Below are 7,078 nucleotides of genomic sequence, written 5' to 3'. Positions count from 1 at the left end.
AGTCATTTCAATTAAATCAGTGTCAATAGGTCTCAAAACAATATTATCGTTTATCACAATACTTTTTTACACAATCGCTCGGCAAAATTTGTTATCGTGACAGGCCTAATCAGGGTAAACAATAATGTTGTTTTGAGACCACTTTAAAGCAATATCTTGATACTGATCTAATGATGTAAGTTCACCATCAGAAAGACCAGTAAACTCATTTTGAAAGGAACACAACCAAAACCACAACAACTAAATGAAAATGTAGCTAATTTTAATTGATCATACGATTAATAGCTGATTGATTAATAGCTGATTGCGAAAAGCTTATCTGGCATTCGCCAATACAAATCATTTCGTTAATCCTAGCTAAGCTAAAAAATAAAAATAGAAAAAAGTAAAAGTATTAATGTCAAACAATGAGGGGAAAATACATTGAATGCCTTTTTATACAGACTGTGTAAATATGTGGTTTTAACCGCATATGAAGACTTCACAGAAAGCTGTGACCTGATCCGAATCCCTCGGCTCTAATTAAAATCTTATGGCTGGCCCCAAGTGTGCTGCGAGCTGGTTGGACTAATGGGAGCGCACAGTCAGGCTCTAACGATGAAGATTTGACAGTTGGGGAAAGTTTGGCGTCGGCTGAAAGGCCCATGATGCTCTCCGTCATTCTGTCACATGGGAGAACTAACGGTACAACGTTTATCATCAACACATTACAATGCAGAGGACTTTCTATTCAACAGCTGGAGCGTAACTATGGTCACTAATAATACGTCGGGTATTATCCTGGAAGTAGTTGATGTTACTATAATAAAAACTGGACTTACCGTTATTTGTGCATAGTCTGCGTAGTGGAGCCATGGTTACATGGTTTACAGCATAAAATATGGTCCAAAACTATATAAAACATTGGTTGTTATAAGACATACAGCACCTCCAAAACCGGTGCATCCAATTAAATGCAGTAGTGTTTCAACTTTGGGTGCTATTTTTAAGTTTTTTAACTAGTTGAAGCTGTCAGGTGGAGAGCACCCACAATTTCTCCAATTATAAAGTTTGTTTGGTTGTATTTTAAAGTGGAGGTTTTGTGACTTACTCATGGTTAGTGGTTGGTGTCCTACCTGCAGCAGACAAGCGGCCGGCGCGCTCTCAGGCTGAAATGCCGGCTGGTACCGAGGTTCTAATGAGATCAGAGCGGGCTTGCAGTGGATATCTGGTAAATTGACAGCGCAACCACAGAGCTTATTAGGACTTATAGAGATGGCGCAGAAGCAAAACTCTGCGCCCGAATCGACCTGTTTAATGCTGTGATCTGTGTTTATTTATGTTTGAAAGGTTCGGCCAAGTACAGTTAATTTCTCTACATTGTTATTAGAAAAGTGTTCCCACAGAGGCTCATACGTTGAGCTTCAGCTTGCTTTTTTCTTGCATTCTGCTCTCAGTCTGTGGTTAGTTGAACCTGTTAAATCAGTGTTAGTCTTCCCTCCCTGGTTTTATAGCTTCCTGTGTGTTAATTATTCACCTTCGCTCTGTCTCGGCTGTATCTGATTAACTCCCCTCCATCCAATGTCATTCTTTTTGTATATCTTTGTTGATATTCTGCTATCGTTGAAAAAAAACAAACAAACAAACAAACTATTTTGCAATTACGGTGTATCCGTTAAAGAAGAAATGTAAGCTTGTTCATGTGATAAGTCATGGAAAAATCATGGAAGCACCTGATGTAAACGGCTACATGAAATGTGTTCATAATTCCACCATGATGCTAGCGCTCATCATCCATCAGCCACCAGAGGAGACGTCGGTGTCTTATTCAGGCGTTGGAGCAGTAAGTGGCTGTGTGTGCTGCGTTTTGGGGGAATTTGTAGTCAGCAAATTTACATAAGAGCTATGGATTCAGCAACCTTTTAAGAGAGCCAGCTGCATATTGTCTGAACCCCCCCCCCCCCAACTAAAAAAAAACCCATCATATTCCTACCAGTTCCTGTCATCTTCTTTGTCGTTTCCACCAGGAGTAACATCCAAGTGACTCCTGATGTGGAAAAAAATACGTTTCCACTGCGGTTTTGCAAAATAATATCTATTTCACTAGTGAAATAGATATATTCAATTAGAAACCACCTCCTACTAGCGCAAAATTGGAAACTCAGGTATAATTCCTCCTGTTGCAATTTGTATCTCTTTTATATCATAGCACTGTTTTTTGTTTTTGCCTAGTCATTCATGCTAATTAAATAAGAAAGCACAACTCATAGCGACGGCTTTTTGTGGCGTATTGATAGCAAATTCTGTAAGGAAGTTTGAAACTTTACCCAACCGCTAACTTTGTTGTTGTATTGAGTCAGTTTGACGCTGAGAAGCTTACCGGAAATTTCCTGCGCTGTAAACAACCGTCCTCCACAGAAGCACGTAGCCTGACCAGGCAGCTCTTAACGTTACGTAGATTATTTGTAGGCGTGGCCAACACGGTCTGAACGGCTTCGTTCACTTCCTCCGCTGCCGTCGCTAAAACTACAGGCAGACTACAACTCTAAAACGGCACAGAAAATTGACGTCATCGTTCACACCTGCTCCTTGTGTTCATTGATTGGCTCTGTTTAAAATCTACCGGACTGAATCCAAGTCGAGGGAGAAAAAACCCAGACTGAGCTGGAGTAGATGTGAGCGGAATAGCGCAGGAAGGAAGTGATCAGGCTAGTTCTGGGTTTGTTTTCTGATCATTTCCAGGTTTTTGTCTTCTTTCCTACCTAGTCTGAGTTCTATTGAATATTCACACCTGGCTTCAGTGTTTCACTTCGCTCTTCAGGTTCACAAATGACCAAGGAGTTTAAAATCATACAACGAGCTTTGAGAAATGTTCAAACTTACACCCTGGTGCCTCTATTTATGTACAAGCTGACTTCTGAAAGCAAGAGCCGCTACATCTGATTTTTATTTCGAAAAATATTTGAAAACCATATGACATTTTCCTTCCACTACAACTTTGTGCTGTTTTATCTCACATATACATAATAAAATAGATTAATGCCTGAATTTGTGGCAGCATTGTGGCAAAATCAGGGCAGATAAGGCGCCTATGGCCTCTACTTTTTCAGGGCAGAGTCAGTTTTGAAATGGCATCTCTTGCGAGGAACAACAGAATATTCTCCAGCACCTTTTTTTTTCTTTATAGAAAAAAAACCTGACAACATTTTTATCACCTTCCAGCCTAGTTTACAGGCTTGTTGAATAGCCAGGCGGTGCAGGGATGACATCCAAAGAGCGAGGCGTATGAAACGGATTTCTGCTGAGTACACGTTCGGCATTCCAGGCATGAGGCTTTCAGTGCAACACAAAGCTGTCGGATGCTAAGAATATATATTTCCAGCACACACTATATATTTTATACTTGTAGGATGAAAGCCGTTCCACCTTCTTACCTTGGCTGCTGTGGGGAGAATGAAAGTTGAAAATGTTCACTCTAAAATCAAAACTTCGTCTCGGTGCTTTTCTTTGTTCTTCTATGTGTTCCTCAGGCCAATCAAGCGTTGTTGGAAAGATTAATAACTTCATCAAAAATGTTAAAAGGAAAAATTACATTGACTATAAAATTGGTTACTCCTGAGGCTATTATAATCATTATTTGCACATGATTTTACTTGTTTTCATCGTAGTTTTGTTTTTGCGTGACAGTCTGTCATGATTCAACTGGTTCTTACATCTTTTTGGCATCAGATGGAATTTGTGGCCAGTTTAACATTTAAAGATTTAAGAAACATTTCAAGGAGAGTGAAGTAACTCTCCAGAATCTCACTCGCTGCATTTCTGTTGATCATAGGGAAGTAAATCAAGTTTTTTTCACTAAAATGTCTGTTTTTTTTCCCGGTCACAATGAAATTTGTGCATTTCGCAAAATAGCTACGGAAACACTTTCTTTGCATCAAGAGTCGGATATTACTACTGGTGTAAAAGACGAAGAAGACGACAGGAAGTGGTGGATGGACGATGTCGCTGGATGTTTTTTAATGACTTAACATGTGAACAAGATTATTCACATGTGAATTTAATTTCTTCTAGTTTCTTATTTGAGGGAAACACCACATTGTTTTCTTTTTAAACATTAGCGGAATTTGGACAACGTTTTGCCCACATTTGTAATGGAAACACAGTGGATTTGGGCTTTGACTAGACTCAGAACTGTTAGCGTCTCACTTGTCAGTCAGTTCTTAATGGACTCGCTGGGACTTTTTGGGTTGCAGGATCGTCTTCAGCTTCACTTTTATGTCGTTAAAGATGACCTCACGTTTTTCTCCAGCATGTTTTTAAAAATAATGAATGATCTCTGGCGGTTTAGTTGATCATGACTGATTTGTAAAAGTAATAAAAAGAGTAAAACATCCAAGGGGTGAAAACTCTATCAACTCTGGATACTCCTTATGTTCTGTTTATGTCACAGAGCTGATGTAGAAAGTTCACCCTGAATCTCAAATCTCAGTCCTGCAATAGAGCATAGCAAACGTAGTGTAGATCAAACTTTTAGGGTTTAAAAATGCTCTTTCATAAATATAACGAGAAAAATAATCTTGAGTCTGTGGGATAACATGCACTTCTTTTGCTCTGCATCTCACTTAAAGTTTAAAATGATCAAAAATACACAGCTAATATCTGAAGTAATTAAAAAAAAAATAACTGTATTTCTGTGTGGCTTTGGGACCACAGGTGGTTTATTTAGCAGAAAATGTATTGTAAAGATGACTCTGGAATGAAAATGTCGTGTTTTGCATATTTCATTTATTCAGGTGCCTCTTATCTGCGCTCCACCAGGGGCTTCATTGTAAACAGGGGAGGCTCAGGCCCAAACATTACACAGAAACAATTAGCAGAACAGCCCTGGAGGAGCGCTGGAGCCTGGAAGTGACTTCAAATCAGTTTTAGTGAGCAGAATGACTAAACCCGAGGCGTGGAGTCTAAAAAGGCCTTCTGATTCTTTTGGGGTTGTTGCTGTTCCCAGAAACACACAAAAAAAAACCTGCCGCTTCAGGCCGAAGGGTCAACAGGTTATGGCTCAACACCAGAAGCTTCTGCGGTGACAGACGGGAGCATCAAGCTGGGAAGAAATACTGGTAAAGATGAAGACGCAAACAAGCTGGATGTATCAGTGCGAGGCCAGCTGACAGAAAAAATACTGGGATTTCTGTTCTCAGCTAAATTTAAGGGAAAAAAATAATAAAAATAAATAAATAAAAGGAGTCTAAATAAATTCATTTGGACAAGTCATTATCCTTATTGGCACTTGTTCAGCTCAAGAATCATCAGAGTCGGCTTTTTGGCTTCATTTAATCTGTTCTGGTCATAAGAAAAATCTGGGAAAAGTCCTGCTCTGGAAGAGAAAAAAACATCAGCTTTAGCAATTTCAACAACATGCTAGCTTCAATAAATACCAGAGCTGCTCTCAATACAAAGAAAAGAGCTGAACAAAGAGTAAATAACCTGACTGAATTTCAAAACTAGCTGCGTTCCTGTTACGGTTTTGCGCAAAACTTTGTTGATATTCCACTAATGTCAAAAACACACAGCTTTGCAACATTCCAATAAATAAGAAATGTGATTGAAATCGCACATAAATACGTTTGTTCACGTGATAAGCCATTAAAAAACACACAGTTCCATCATCTTCCTACCACTTCCTGTCTTCTCCTTCTTTGTCTTTTCAGCCAGTAGTAACATCTGGCTGTTGTCCATGTTTCAATATGGCTGAAAAACCACCTAATACTGACACAAAAAATATGTTATTGAAAAATTTTAGATTTTTTTTGTTTTTCCAAAATTTATGTTTCCATTAAGCAGATTTATTTTCTACAGTCTAATTTGCACAATTTTTTTATAATCAATGAAAACATAGGTATTTTGTTCACCTGCTGTAGATATTTCCAGAACCTTCTGAGACACAGAGTATTCAGGTCTGAAGTTCAGACATTTTGTTGTATTAAAGTCAGAATATCAGTTGCTCTGAAACAAAAACACTCACCTTTGTTCATGCTGACAAAACACTTTGAAAATTATATATTACCACTTTGCACCCTTTTTATTCCTGAATTCACTGAACTCTCCAGCTGCTAAAGAAATTCTGCCGAACAAACAAAAAAAAACTTTATTGAACATCCTTCTAAAAATATTGACATGTTGTCTGCTTTGGTATCAACTTATGTACATTATTAATATACAAAGTTTCTGCTGAAATCACAGAGTCTATGCCTTACAGTGAGAAGTTGCACAACATTTGCAGCTTCTGTAACATTGTATTTTATGCAGAAAGCAACAGAGTGAACAAGATGCATCGCAAACAACATACACAAACCAAAATCAGTCCCCGGAAAATAGATATTTAAAAGGTAAAGTGTTTTTTTTTTTATTGGTAGATATCACTTTCAATAAAGTTGCCTTGTGATTCAGAGACTATAAAAAATTTGCAGAGTGGCTTCTGAACAGGCAAATGCTTTCTAAAGTGTGGACATTATGATTGGACCGATACATTAGTGACTGTAGACAATATGTCGCTTTAGTCCTAAGTACTGCGACTGCAACCAGCAGCCGGATAAAAACTTTTTCTCTGAGAGTGTTTGCAATTTTTAAGCCAGGGGGAAATTATTTTAAATGGGTGGTATTATGTGTTTTACAGCACAATCAAGTAACTATATTACCTTCAGTTGTTATTTAAAAAAAAATGCCGTATATATCATACACGCCCAACGTTTTTTGGGTTAATGAAAACTCAGACAGGTCATGCACATTCGAACAAAGCGTGGAAAGACAGAAACAACGTATCCATAATGTGTATGAACTACCAGCCACAAATGCTCTGGCGTGGCTTTGACTGTTGCTGGTATGTGACCATTGCACAGAATTCAAACTTTAAATAAATTTCACGAAAAGCAACAAAAGAATAAAAATAATAGAAAAGAATTGCAGTTAAGACCATTGTTTTTTTGTTTGTTTTTTTTTTAAATGTAGTTGCAGGCGGAGTCTGCTACTACGTAAAATAATTTGTTCTGTCAGAGACATAATATTAATTAAGGTATCAAAGTTTTAGCTTTGATACCTTAAC

Source organism: Poecilia latipinna, unplaced genomic scaffold (genome assembly GCF_001443285.1).
Source record: "Poecilia latipinna isolate Pla-1442-1.1 unplaced genomic scaffold, P_latipinna-1.0 Scaffold114, whole genome shotgun sequence".
Classification (NCBI taxonomy): domain Eukaryota; kingdom Metazoa; phylum Chordata; class Actinopteri; order Cyprinodontiformes; family Poeciliidae; genus Poecilia; species Poecilia latipinna.
Note: the sequence above shows the minus strand (reverse complement) of the source record.